The 15059-nt window shown below is 40.4% G+C and overlaps 1 protein-coding gene across 3 annotated transcripts in view; it reads left to right on the plus strand.

The window, feature by feature from the left end:
- The window catches only part of GNG2 (G protein subunit gamma 2), a 150173-nt gene that overhangs the window by 11063 nt on the left and 124051 nt on the right, over window positions 1-15059 (plus strand). For 2 of the 3 annotated variants that reach the window (XM_006160537.2, XM_027776628.1), the window contains exon 2: window positions 7634-7677. The gene's annotated coding sequence lies outside the window, so the exon portion shown is untranslated. The remainder of the gene's footprint in view (window positions 1-7633; window positions 7678-15059) is intronic. The other variant, XM_006160538.2, reaches the window with a different exon arrangement.

A 15059-nucleotide genomic window follows, 5' to 3' on the forward strand; every position in this document is an offset into this window, starting at 1 on the left:
AAGAGGGAGCCGCTGTGATGGGTACATTTGGAAGTTTCCTCCTAATGACTTGGAACTGCCCAGACTCTCTAAAGAACATGACACCGGACCCCAGAATAAAACGTCTGGTTCTGTGAGCAAGGAAGAAGGGGTGCAGTTATTGGGTAGGCAGTCAACAGCTTGCCACTATTATTTCCACTGGATTAGTGAAGATATCAAGGCTCAAAAAGGTTAAAAAGAACCTACCAAGATGACACGGCTCTCCAGACACCCACATACATAAACAAAAAACTTGGTTTTTGTTTATGTGTGATTGAGGTAGGCTGGAAAAAGAATCCTAGAGGAAAACACAGAATGGCTGGAGCAAGACAAAGTGACGAATAACCTTCTGAACAGAACCTTCCAGAAGGAAATACTCAGATCTTTTAAGCAATGAGAAAGCAGAATGCTGTTTCATTTAGACAACCCAGATCTGCATGTGATATATAAATACATAGTAAATATATTGGGTGGTCAGAAAAGTCATGACATATGTCTCTATGTTTATCTTTGCAAAAATGACTTTTCCGACCACACAATATATGACATCACATAATTGAGTCTTCCTGACAGGTCATTTCAATCAATTTGACCTCAATAAAATCTACCCTGGGCCAAGGAATAAGCTAGAGAGACCAAAGATTTGGGGTATAATGTCTGTTCCACTTAAAACATTTTTTTTTCTTTAGAAAGTTATTTCGTTGATTACAGCACCTGTAAGAGGAAAGAATAAATTCAGAGATCGCTGGTTCTGACTTAATTAGAAAATGGGCTTCCACTCTCTGACTCCAGAGACAACATCTGCAGTTCCAGGCTCGTAGCATTTCCACCTTGGTTCCTGCTTTCCACTTTGTGTTGTATCTCAGTGGCTACCCAGGCGAGGCAGCAGGTGGGAGAAGGCGAGATCTCGGTGGGACTGCTGTCATCGCAGTGTTTTGACGGCCTGTCTCGAAGGTGTATTTCTGCATTAAGACTAAGCATTAATGGTAGAGTACCATTTTTTTGTAAGAAATGATTGAGTGCTTCCTACTCTTATATTTGCATTTTTAAACAGCAAAGTACATTTCCAGGCTTTGCCAACAGAGCTCTGTTTAAAAAGGGGGATTTATCTGATTTGTGCAGAGCCACGTAAGAAAAACTGCGAAGAAATTAAACATAAAAAAGATCTCATTGTCTTTTTAGAGGTCTTTCTTGGAGAACTGAATTGGTCCTTTGCCATTTTAAAAAAATCTCATGAATGATGCTTGTGTTTAGGGGACATTGCTGTGTGCGGGCAGTAAGCCCTTTCACTAACAGTTTCATTATTTTTTTTTCCTTTGGAAGAAAAAATATAGTTGATATTGAATAGCCCTAAAACTTTTAAAATTAAAATGAAAAAAAAAAGTAAGAAAAGTCAAATACCTTGACCAAAAAAAAAAAAATTGAGTTTGCCTTTTAGTGTAGATCTTAAGGTGATCCTAAAACACTATAATGTCAAAAAATAATAGCCCAGGACATACTACTCAGTAGAACATAGAAGATCAAGGGCTTAGAGCTGGAATTACTGGGGAAAGTGCCTTAAACTTCCCGTGCCTCAGTTTCCTTATCTGTAAAATGGGAAATAATAATTATACTCAACAAAATTGTCAGGAGGAAACGATGTAAGGTGTGTAACATGTTTATTTAGCATGGCACCTAAATTACAGTCATTATTCAAAAGTGTAACTATTTGTGTAATTGTTATTGTTACTCTAGGTCTGTAATAGAGTAGGTTTTATTCTTTCGAAGAGATTCTTAACAAATTCTAGCGGAAGTGTTAATCATAGGTGCTCAGAACTCAGAGTAAGGAGTAACCTAAAGAAGGTTATTGCCCTGGGATCGTCAGATGTTGATTTTTTTTTTTTTTCACTTGGTTGTGTTAATCTTAGGTTCCACTGTTTATTCAGGAAACCAAGTACTTGGTTCTAAACATTTTCAGTTTTCCTTCCCAATTCATGGTAAGTTTATGCTTCCCTGTCTGCTTTCATTAGGTGTGGTCATATACCTTGGCCTGGCCAGTGAAATATAAGAAGTGATACGCGTCACTTCCAGAAAGAAGCTATAAGAACCAGGAAATGAGCACATCTTAATGAGAAAAAATATAGCTTTGGCAACAGTACACAAAGTGTGTGCTAGTTGGAAAAAGTATGTTTTCTTCTCCTTTTTCTCCTTTTTTTCTTCTTCTTTTTCCTTCTCCCTTCTTCGTCCTTCTTTCTTCTTTTTTGCTATAGTGTATGTGCACTCACCAGAGACAGTGGGAGAGAGTGAGAGAAAGTGAGAAATCGCCCCCAGAGGAGATGGCCATGCCACAGTCCTTTTTTCTCCTATCAGGATCTTGGGCAGGTACGTACACGTGCCTCGTGTGATTTTAAGCCGCAGGGTCCTGACTTGAACTGCCATGTCAGCCATGTGGGATCCATCACCTTAATCTTCACGTTACCTGCTGGCCCTTGTAAATAGTCACTGTAAGTAACATATATAAATGCATACATGCATGTGTGTGCATGCACATTATGTGTTTGTAATGTATTATGTGTTACCATCAAGGGATTTAAGTAAAATGATTTCCAGTTAGATTTCTTTTTTTTTTTTGGAGAGGTTTTTGCTACAGGGTGCATGTGCTCGCCAGAGAGACAGAGAGACAGAAGGCAAGAAATCACCCCCCTCCCCCGGGGGGATAGCCACACCGCAATCCCTTCTCCTCCACTGTCCTCTTGGGATCTTGGGCGCGCACACACAAGCGTCCAGCGTGAGTTTAAGCCACTGGGTCCAGGACTCAAACCATGGTCAACTACATGGGAGTTCAGTGACATAGCCATTATGCTAAGTGCTGATCCTCCAGTTAGATTTCTTTTAAAATAAGTTTTATTTCCATTTTACACAGAGGGGATCAACATACCCAAACTGCTTGTAGATGTATTTTTTTGAGAGAATCAACTGTGACGTCTCAGTTAGGACTCTGCATTCTGATAGGATCATTACGTTATGGTTCCTCTCATGGCAAGTTTTACCCACAATGTGCCTTATGAAGCAAAGGAGCTTTCTAAGAGAAGCTAATACATGAGCCATGCCCACGGCCTTTTGTTGCCAGTGTGAAGAGTCTTCCCTAAGCCCTGTTGTGAGGCTCCAGTTATAAACAATAGTGCATACAGTAGTATTTTTTGAATAAATAAATGAATGTCCACAGTTCTTCCAAATGTCTGGAGTCTTTCACACCTGCATTTTAAAAATAGATGTCTTTGTTTTGAACATTGATTTAAAAACATCTTGGTATGGGACCAGCAGATGGCATAATGGTGAACATTGCTGGATTCTAAGGTAGTTGAGTGTGGTTTGAGTACTGGACCTGCAACTTAAAACTCACAAGAGGAGAATGGAGGAGAAGGGATTGCAGTGTGACTATCTCTAGGAGGTGATTTCTTGTTTTCTGTCTCTCTGTCTCTCTCTCTCTGTCTCTCCAGGCAGTACACATGCCCTATAGCTAAAATCTCTCAAAAAATTTTTTTTAGTATTAAGATTTACATTGAGTCTTTGAAACACTCAAGTGACCATGTACCTACAGATGTAGGCTATTTTATTTGATATTTTTTACTACAAATTTTATTTCACCCGATAATTTCATTCAGATCCCTAAAACTACATTACGAAATACCTTAGTTATTTAAATTAGGAACAGATTAATTATCTCCAGTGAGCAAATTCAAATTAATTTCATTATAAACCTGAGGTTTAAATTGATTAATCTTAGAATGTTTAAGAAACCAGGTGTTTTTTTTTTTTTCTTTCCATCTTTAAGGAGAAGGGCATATTTGATTTGCTGCATCTCTCTCCATCATACCAGTAATGATAACAGGAGCAAAAAATTTGCAAGAAAACTTTGGATGGGTTTTCTCAACCAGCCAGAAACCTGTGTGTCTGGGGCTTCTGGGGAACAATCTGTGAGTCATTTTAAAAAACAAACACACTCATAATCACAGCGCATGTTGTTACCATGGTAATTAGGCCCAGTGAGTTGGCTTGCTTATGTTCGTGCAAAGGGAAGGGGGAGAGAAACTGCGAATTCAGAGCTTTGACTATCAGCTTCCATCTGCCTGTTACAGGAGAGAGTTTAGGGGGTTCTTGAAACACGCTGGCAGTCATTCTGAGAGCGAAGTGAAGAAACTTGCATCCTGCCCTCGTTGTGGACTAGAAGCTAGCCATATTAGTGTTGGGTGTTACCGTTCGCAAGGGAGAGAAGCACTATTTGGCCTTCTCTTGGGAAGAAAGAGAAAAACAGTTGCTGTATTATCTGATATATAATTACATCTAAGTCTCTAAGGTCAACCTGGTTAAGTGTCTGTGTGCCTGTGCACAAGCTTAAATGATCCTTTAAGAGGCGTCCAATGCTGCCGGCGTCACATTACTAAGGATTTAAATGATCCTCAGTGTATTATTCTAATATGGTTAGAGACTGGTTTTAATGAGGCCATTGTTTAAGGTGCGATTCTCAAGTAGACCAGGTTTATTTTTTCTCTTCTCTGTTTTATGGACTAGATACGATTCCTTTATTGTGGACAGTCACCTTATAATGCAGGCCCATGGGTAACAAAGGAGATAGGGAGGTTATGGAACCTCTGCCTGATCTGTCACCACTCCAGGGAACATAAAATGAAAGCATACATTTAGTTGACGGCTAGCCAATTGAGTATTTGGGCCAGGGGGATCACAGTGGGAGTGAGCCATTATGTTTCTATATGAAGAACAAACAACACCTTGCGTTAGAGTTATAAGAGTGCACATAAAAATCTGTTTTGAAGACTTTTTGCTAACAAATCTTACTGTACGAAGTCTGGGTATCCTCTTAAATGAGTAATTATAATATATGGACTAAAGTGTTATTTTTAAGAATATACGTCAAGCAGATTTTAAAACAGATTTTCTTTAGAGTTGAAACCACTTTTTTTATTAAAACTATTTTAAAAGGCTTCAACTGAAGCATCATGGAAGTTTGTATGCTGTTTGTGTGCTGGCTTATGATGTAGCAACTATTCTAACCTATAGATTTCATTTTCCTTCTTATGGGTGGAAAGGAGGCATGTATTACCCAAACTTCACTCAATATTTAGATTTTTTTTTTTAACTATTAGTAAACCAAGCTTAACTTAAATTTTTTTCCATCATGAACGTAATTCATGTCTATTAATAAAAATTAGAAAATACTGAAAATTGTTTTTAAAAAACAACCCTGTCCATTAAGTTATTGGATGAACTACATGTAGCAGAGGTCTGATTTCAGAGTGGCTAATAGAAGTTAGAAGTTAGTTCTCTTTTACATAGCAATCCAGAGGTGGATGCCCAAGACTAGCAATGTGGCTCTGCTCCATGAGGTCATACAGGGACCCAGGCTCCTTTTATCTGTTGTTCCGTCTTTCCTGATGCCTTGTTCTTGCTTTCATGGCTAAGGTGACTTGCCATAAGGACTCCTTGAAACCAGCAGGAGGGGAGAAAGTTGGAAGGGGAGAACATGACCCAGAAGTTACATGTGTTACTTTTGCTACATCCTATTGAACTCTCACAATGCTGCACATCTAGCCTCAAGGGAGGCTGAGAAAAGTAGCTGGTTTTGACTTTATGTGTTAAACTTAGAATTCTACTGAAAGTAAAAAAAAAATTCTGCTGAAAGTTTGGAGGAAGAGCGGATCTTGGGGCATACCTAGGAATGTCCCCCACTCTCGTTATTCTATAAAACAGAGATAATATACCATTTACATTTTTTATATTATTTTCTTCTCATCTTTTTCTAGAAAAAAATATATTAGAAAGATAGTATATGTAAGTATGCTACAGAGTTTTATGTGTGTACATAATATATATTTTGTATGTATGTGCATGATATATATTTTGTATGTATATGCATATAGAAAATGTTAAGTGTTAGCCTATACGTATGATATATTAGAAAGATATATATTAAAACATAGAAATGTATTAGAAAAATATGTACATATATGTATAGATATTTGAAAATTAGTTGACTTCACACTGTATATAGCATTTTATATTTTCTTTCCTCTTAATTTGTATCATGTACATTTTTCCTCATAATTTAAATTTTTTATATTCATTGTTTTAAATTTCTGTCATGCGGAGTTTCTATTTCACTTCATTGGATGTATAATTGATATTTAGGATATTTCTTTTTAATTTAATTAATTTATTATTTTATCATTATTTTTAATTTGCTATAGGATGTCATACACCCTATGTGCTCACCAGAGAAAGAGAGAGAGAAGGAAAGTGAGAAAGCAAGCTGCCAGGTCTGGAACCAGTGACTTAACCACCATGCCACCTACTAGTTCCAAACTACCCTTTGAAATTTGTATTTATTTTGTCACTAAAATAATGATTGGGAACATATTTGAATCTCTTGATAACTGGTGTCAAATTGCTTTCTAGAGAGACTGTACCAATTTACAGTACCACCATTAATGTATGCGCGCTGGACCCAGAGCTGCCTTGGACAGGCTCAGTTTGCAAGTTTGACTTAGTCATTTTTATCCCAAGGGTCATTTTCTGAAAATAGGTTGTTTTTTGACCTTGGCTTTCTGGTTTTATTTTATTATTTTTCCCTTTTGCTGTCATTAACCACTGAGATAATGGTTTCCTAATAACTGTGGCCCATTTAAAAGCACATGAACCCTTTTAGTAGTCTGGGAATATAATTGGTTGGGTTGAGACCATAGCACACGTGCTAGTCTCAAGCAATGTGAGGTCTCTAGAGACCCAAATGATCCTTTGGCTTAGGACCCAATGTACACTTGATTTCCCCTCTCATGTCACAGTCCTCTAGATATGAGGCCTGTCTTTGCTCTAAAACACAACATAGACATGGCAAAGTGCTCCCTGAGGCGTGGGCAATTCCCTTGGAGCTAGGAGCACTGAAACTTTTCACGAGTAAAGAGGTTCCTTTACATGGTTACTTTCTTAGGGATGAACCACTTTAGGTTCCAGGTAAGCTGGGCCACCTGTGCTCCAGATCCATGGAGGTCATCAGGGGCAAAGGCTATAGGTGTCTTTCTATTTCTTCACAGCCTATAGAAGGTGTGGATGCTAAAGATACATTCAAACCCACCAGCTTTCTAGCTCCCCACTTAAAGGGTCAGATGCATACAAACTGTATGTACTCCAACCCTGCCCCTAATGCCTGGAGCAAGAGTGTTCATCTCGGTGGCTCTGCCTCTGCTAGGAGTGCATCCTGTCAGGTCAGAGCAAAGCTTGTTCTTAGTCATCCCACTAATACATAACCTCTGTCACCCAGGACTCCGCTACACTTAGATTCCGGTGTGTTCATGATTTCTTACAGGCTAGCAAACTTCACAAAGAAAAGGACACCAGTATTACAAGTTTGTTTTTAAAAAAGAGTTCACAAAATGTTGGTTTCTAGGCTCCAAAATGGAAACCTGCAAGTTCCCTGCCCTACCTCCACCCTTCCAACCCTTCCACCGACACTGCCTTTTCACAGTCCTATCTACAGCAACACCCATTGATCATTTAGCTCTTATGTGTCATGTTATTTTTCCTTTTCATAAAACCTACCTTTTTCTCTCTGTTTTCTCAGCAGCCGGATCTGCCAGTGAGCCTCAGGCTTTGAGAACCGAAGAGGTAAGAAATCTGAAATATTTTCTTCTAGGCTCTTCTTGAATTTAAACAGAACTTTAAGAGGGGAAAAAAAAAAAAAAATCTTACATGGTCCTATAGATAAAAGCACTTAAGGATGTGAAGTTTTTTTTGAAAAGAAACATTCAGAGTCTTTATCACTTTTGACACAACCTCAGGATTTCAAGAAAAAAATGGAACTCGGTAATGATAACTGAGGTCAGATTTTCACGTTCGTTTTCCCATCTTCTTCTGAAAACCTGAGCTGCAGAGCCTTTGAGGCTTTGAGCCTTAATGTGATTGATCAAGTCGCAAACACTGAGGACATGCCCTGTGTAAGACAGAACCTCAGAGAAGATGACATCAGAGAAGGGTAAACTCTGATCATAACCAATTGGTTGTAGACACGCTAAGGGTCTTTCCAGCAGTGGCAACAGAAGGTCAATCTAATGGTGTGGGGTTTCCTCCTGAAGAAGCTTACTGAACGTCTGAAACTAGCTAAAGCCATTTGAATCTGATTGTAGACTTGAAAGGTCACCATAATCCTGAAATAGGTACTGATGCGTTTGTTCACTCACACTAAAACACAGTTTCCTCTAGTCAATAACTGGTATATCTTTCCCCAATTAAAAAAAAATTAATTTCAGGATAAAAATTTCAAGCATATGTTAAATAATCAACCCCCATCTCCCCATTACCCAGTTTCAGTGATCAGCTCATGGCCAGGATTGCTTCATTTATATGCCTACCTTGCCATGTCTCTTCTTTCCAATTGGATGATATGTTGGCTCAAATTCGATTGTTGAATTTTTAATTATTTATGTATATAATATTCAGTGGCTATAGCAAAAGGCTAATAAAAAATATCCCAACTGACAATCTCCCTTAGTTTACTGGAGCTATCCTTTATATATTCAGGAAGTATTTAGCATTTACTAGGTCTAAGACCTACCTAAAGATAAGAGGGTCAGTCGTCAACTTGCAATAGCGAGGCCCTCAGATTTGGACTTTTGATAATACCAACTTAGAGACTTAAAGTAATACAGATGTATTATCTTACAGTTCTGTAAGTCAGGTTCTGTAGGGATCTCACCGGGATCTGAAATTGATGGACTGGATTTGGGAGAACTGATGGAATTGCTGATTGAAGATGAGACATAAAGGAGAGAGGAAGACATCTAGAGTAAACCCTAGGTTTCGCTTTTGGAGGATTAGATGGTGGTGATAACTAGACTACAAATGCAGGCGGAGAAAAATGGATTCAAGCCTCATATCTACATGGATACGCCCAGCAGGTTGCTCCCTACTGGACAAGCAGTCCTTAGTCCTGGGTGCACATCAGAATCTCCAGGAAATTGTTTAAGAAGAATAATATTCAGGCCTAGCTGTGATGGTGCACAGGTAGTGCCATGGTTTAGGAGACTGGAAGTCACATGGGAGGCACAGGTTCAGATCCTGGGCCAACCTGAATATACCAGGTGTGTTTTCATCTACCTGTCATCCTAGCTAGTTGGGAGACAGGCAGGAAGGTCACCATACAGCAAGACCCTGCCAAAATACCTGTCTCTGCCCTTCCTCCTTCTCCCCCCTCTCTCCCTCTTTCTGTCCCATAAAGGAAAAAATAAATAAATAAAGCGACATGTAGACCCTACTCAGAGCAGTTAAATCAGAATCTCTGGGGAAGGGTCTTGATATGTATATATGTATGTATGTATGTATGTATGTATATATGTATCTATCTATCTATCTATCTATCTATCTATCTATCTATCTATCTATTTTTTTTAAGTCCCCAGCTGATTTTTTTTCTGGAAGGGGATGCAAAACCTGGGGTCAACAGGTGATTTTGATGTGTAGTAAAGGTTGGGAATCTCTACTAGAGATGAAAGGTTATCAAAAGAAAGGCCTTTGTGTGTGTGTGCTTTTAAGACCAGGCAGAGTTTTTGCTACCCCATAATCAGGTTCTTTTAGGTTTAAATGCTTAAATCAAGTGGGGGCTAGGATGCCCCTATATTCTACTAAATATTACTAATGAAGACTGTTTTATAAGTACCTGCTGTCTGTCCATTGGCTAATTGTGTTGGTTTCTTTCATGCTATTAAATAAACTTTCTAAATCAATCCTAGCAGAGTTTCTCTACGGGGGTTGTTGGCATGTTGAATAGGACAATTCACTGTGCCCTTTGGTATCCTCGTCCTTGACTCACAGAGGTCAGTGGCATCTTCCAGTTGGGCCATCCAGCCTGCTCCAGGGAGACATTGAAAATGACTGTGTCTTAGCACACAACTTTGTGTTATTTGGCATTTTCTACTCTCACTAAAAGTATTTTCCTTCATGCAAATTATTGGTTTCAGTTATGCTCAGTGGTTTTTCTTGTAAGTAGTCTCTGTGCTAACGAACTGAAGAAAGAAGCTAAACAAAGTAGACAAGTAAAAGGAAGTGTTGTTTTGTACGGTCAGACGGATTTGGAGTATATTTGGCCTAGTCCTAAATCTATTTCTGGAAGTCAATACAGAGAACAAGTAAGACATGGTCAGATACTGAGGCTTCATGCAGAATACTACCTCAGGCGTCACACAGATGAATAGCACCCGTGATGAAGGATGTATCAGTGTTCTATTACTGCTGTCACCAGTTAGTACCAACTTAGAGACTTAAAGTAGTACAAGTGTATTATCTTACAGTTCTGTAAGCCAGGTTCTATAGGGATCTCACTGGGCTAAAAGCAAAGTATCGACAGGGCTGTATTCCTTCTTAGGGGTACTAAGGGAGAATGTTCTTGTCTTTTACAGCTTCTAGAGGCCCCCTCCCTCCATCTCAAAGCCAGAAACACTGCATTTTTTTAAAAAAGAATGATTTATTGGGACCAGCAGATGGTGTAATGGTTACGTTGCTGGACTCCCATGTAGTTGACCGTGGTTTGAGTTCCAGACACAGCGGCTTGCAACTCATGCCAGGCACATGTGCGTGCCTGACCAAAATCCCAAGAGGAGATTGGAGGACAAGGGATTGCAGTGTGGCCACCCACCCTGGGTAGGCGGATGATTTCTCGCTTTCCTGTCTCTCTGTTTCTTTCTGTCTCTCTGGTGAGCACACATACCCTACAGCAAAAACCTCTCTCTCTCAAAAGAAAGAATTATTTATTTAATTTTATTTAACATTACTATTTTTAGTTTGACCTGAGAGCAAATGAAAGTGAGAAAGCAAGCTTTCAAGTCTGGGACTCAGACAGCTGTCACAGAGTTGGAGTTCCCACTTGAACATGGGAGTCCAACACCTTAACCACTTGCCAACCCTAGTAACATTGTATCTTTTTTGGCCTAGTCCTAAATCTATTTCTGGAAGTCAATACAGAGAACAAGTAAGACATGGTCAGATACTGAGGCTCCATGCAGAATACTACCTCAGGCGTCACACAGATGAATAGCACCCGTGATGAAGGATGTATCTCCCCAGGGGGGATGGCCACATCACAGTCACTTCTCCTCCATTCTCCTCTTGCAATCTTGGGCATGCACACATGCAACATGCACACGCGCCCGGCGTGAGTTCAAGCCACTGGATCCCGGACTCAAACCGTGATCGACTAAGCGGGAGTTCAGCGGCATAGCCATTATGCTAACTGCTGGCCCCGCAACATTGTATCTTTATGTGTCTTTCTACCCACATCAAATCTCCTTCTAACTCTGAACTCAGCCAGGAAAGGTTATCTGATTTTAAGAATCCATGTGAAAAGATTGCACACACCTGGATAAACCATAATACTCTTTCCATCATAGGGTCCTTAATCACATCTTCAAAGTCCTTTGATCCAGCTAAGGTTACATATTCACTGGTTCCGGGGATTAGTACATATTTGGGGGCTCTCATTCCATCTACAGAGTGAGAGGTTAACTTTCCAGAAAGGTAGAAATGCATCAGGTAGCAGAGGTGAGACCATCTAACTCTTCATTAAACAGGGTTTAGAACTCCCAAGTTGTTGAAGCAGTTTCTTGTCTTGACTCTGCCATTCCCACAGCAGGTCCAGGTACTGAAGGTTTTTGGCTTTCTTAGTATTTAACACTGGAGCGCATGGACAGGTTGAAGTCCAGTGGCCCCTTTTTTGGGCCAGACGTCCTGGTACTGTGGGTGTGGCCTCTGGACAGTGTGCTGCTTTAGGCATTTCTCCAACTACAGACAGTGTGCCTGCAGTGCACAGGTTCCAAAGGGCTCTGAATAGGACCAAAGAAACGCGAGGCTTCAATTTTATGCTGTTATGTCTACCTGTCATATTATGCATTATTTATTAGTTCTAAAGTGTGGAAATGGAAGGGGAAAATAGCATACTATTTCATAGCCTCACCATAATGGTATTTACTGTAGCCAATTTCTAGATATGGTTTCATTTCCTCTGTATATTAGTGGATTGTCCCCAGACAGTAAGAAGCCTTTTTTTTTTTTTTTTTGCCTAATGAATGAAATGGATCACTAGGTTATTTTTTGAAAACCATCTTTGGAGTGAAATGTGGCTGGAAATTTTAGGTGGAGATTTTTAATTTTTCAGCTATTTTTGGAGAAAATCCTCTTTCTATCCATTTCTAGACATGTTAGCCATGCAGATCTGAAGTCCAAAACGAAGGCTCTAGCAGGAGGGCAGCAAACTGTCCTGATTTGCCCAAGACTGAGGAGTTTCCTGGGGCACAAGACTTTCAGTATCCAAACTGGAAGAATCCTGGGCAGATCAGTCAGGATCCCCTGAGACGTTAACAACATGGCTCCCGTGGAGAGTAACTGTCATGTAGGTGACTCGTTAAAACATTCATTATGGGGTCTGGAGGACGGTGCAGCAGTAGTGCAAAGCTCTGTGAGGCTGAGCCACCCTGCACCATTCCCGATTCATGCCCGAAGACTTTCCTGAACACGCCAGCACTGCATACGCCTGGGACCCATGTTGGGGGTTGATTGTGATGGAAAGGACCCTGCTGGGATGTCTGTCCCTGCCCCTTCCCCTCTCTGTCTTGTTCATGAAAGAAAGAAAGAAAAATAACTTTCTAAAGATGTCAATTTTCATTGAGCTAACTAATGAATACACTCCCCAGGGTTTTAGTTGAAAAGGGGGGGGGGCAACTCTTACTCTTTTGGAAAATCTGTATCCATACATACTTTTATCCAAATCAACTTAAAAAGTAATTTAAAAAGACTCCAAACTAAGAAGGACCAGCAACATTTATGAACTTGCCAAGCTGTCGCTTGCCCTTTTGGTGCCAGTGTTGCCAGCAGGCTCATGCCTGTTTTGGTCGATGGTATTTTGGAAGCTTTAAGATGGTTACAGAGGTGGCCACAGCACTCCCTGAATCTTTTTCAGCATATCAGCAAGTGTGGAAGATAGAAAACCCCCTCTTAGCTTCCTCTTCCCTTTGATATAACAAAACTGAATTTCCTCCCTAACACCCAGCACTAACTGGGCAGGAGAACTCGTATTAGGAAGACTATCTTGAATGCCTGAAAGGAGGCAGTTGGAGGAGATCGGTCTTGGAGTCCTGTCTGGCTCTAAGAATTTGGGGCTCCTTGACCTCCCAGTGGTCGTGCATAGTGACTTACCCCAATGTGAAGGTTCTGCATCTGGGTATGCACCTGCCTGGACTTTCCGCCCTGCTTCTGTGGGACCTGTCTCTTATCATCCATTCCAAAGCCAGGCTGAGCAACGAGGCTACTGTCTGTCCTAGGGACTCATCCCTCACATTTATGTGGTTTATTTGGGGATTTTTATTCTCTAACCCATTGGGACCCAGCCAACACAACTGTAATTGTACTTGAAAGAGCAATAGAGTAACTTCATTTGAATAGGTGTTTGGTTTTCGGCAGTTGGCAGTCTTTTTGTTTTTTATTATTATTTTAATATAATTCATTGTTTTCTATCTTCTAAACTGTCCTAGTTGGTAGACCCAAGGAATTCTCTTTCAGTTCTTTTTATCTCTTTTCCAAAAAACGATTTAGCACTGTCTGTCACTGAGGTAAAATCTGGATTTCCGATAAGGATAGGTCCTGTACAGAGTTGCGAATTGTCTTGATAGTCACCTCAATGGGGGTGGGGGTGGGGGGGTCTTGCCTTCTACGACTTTCAATCCTGGTTATATTTTACTAGGAGTAACTTCATCTCAGCTTTGAATCTGTGGTGATTTTTGTAAATCAAGAAGTCCTAAAAGCTGTGAAAGCAAATCAAATTCTTGTGCTATAATTTTGGTCCAGATTCTTTTATTCTCTTCCAAAGAGAAATTACGGAGCGCTTGTACATAGAAGATTAAGATGACTCTTTCTCTGGGTACAGGGTTTCTCTTTAGGGTGATGAGAATGTGTTGAAACTAGGTAGAAATGACAGTTGCACCACATTGTGAGCGTGCTAGGTGCTATTGCTTTAAAATGGTTAATGGCTGGGGGCCAGCAGGTGGCATGGAGGTTGGGATTCTGGATCCCACATGACCAGTTTCATGATTTGAGTTCCCGGCAGCTTGAGAATCATGCCTGGCATGAATGCATGAGTACCTAAAGCTTGAAAGGACAAAGGAGGAGAAAAGATTGTGGAATGGTCATCTTCCAGTGGTGGTGAGGGCTACCGGTGACTTCTCACTTTCCCTCTCTCTCTCTTTCTCTCTGGGCACACATGCCCTACAGGAAAAAAAAAAAAGTTAATAGTTAATTTTATGCTTTGAGAATTTTATCTCAATTAAAAAACAAATAAAATGTTTATTGAACATCATGAGGAATAAAGGGAAGTCTATATCTCCTTAACTTTAATTCTGGAAATTACATCCATTTTAATATGTTCCTATTAAAGTTCTAGACCAAAAATGTTCTGTTTCATTACTGGGAGAAGATACTTGGACTTAAGTGTATCAGGGTGGGGTCAGCAGATGGCATAATGGCTACGTCACTGGACTCCCACATAGTCAACCCTGGTTTGAGTCCTGGACCCGGTGGCTTAAACCTTATGCTGGATGTGTGTGTGTGTGTGTGTGTGTGTGTGTGCACACGCGTGCCCAAGATCCTGAGAGGAAGATGGAGCATAAGGAATTGTAGCGTGGCCATCTCCCCTCGGGGGTGATTTCTTGCTTTCTGTCTCTCCGGTGAGCACATGTACCCTTTAGTAAAAATATCTTTCCTCTCAAAGAAAAAAACAAATAGAGGGACCGGCAGTTAGCGTAATGGCTATGTTGCTGGACTCCCATGTAGTTGACTACGGTTCGCGTCCCGAACCCGGTGACTTAAAACTCTCACTGGGCATGTGTGTGTGCGTGCCCAAGATCCTGAGAGGAGAACAGAGGAGAAGGGATTGTGGCATGTCCATCCCCCCTGGGGGGTGATTTCTCATTTCTGTCTCTCTGTCTCTCTCTGTCTGTCTGGCAAGGGCA

The sequence above is a fragment of the Tupaia chinensis genome, unplaced genomic scaffold (assembly GCF_000334495.1).
Source record: "Tupaia chinensis unplaced genomic scaffold, TupChi_1.0 Scaffold000688_1, whole genome shotgun sequence".
Classification (NCBI taxonomy): domain Eukaryota; kingdom Metazoa; phylum Chordata; class Mammalia; order Scandentia; family Tupaiidae; genus Tupaia; species Tupaia belangeri.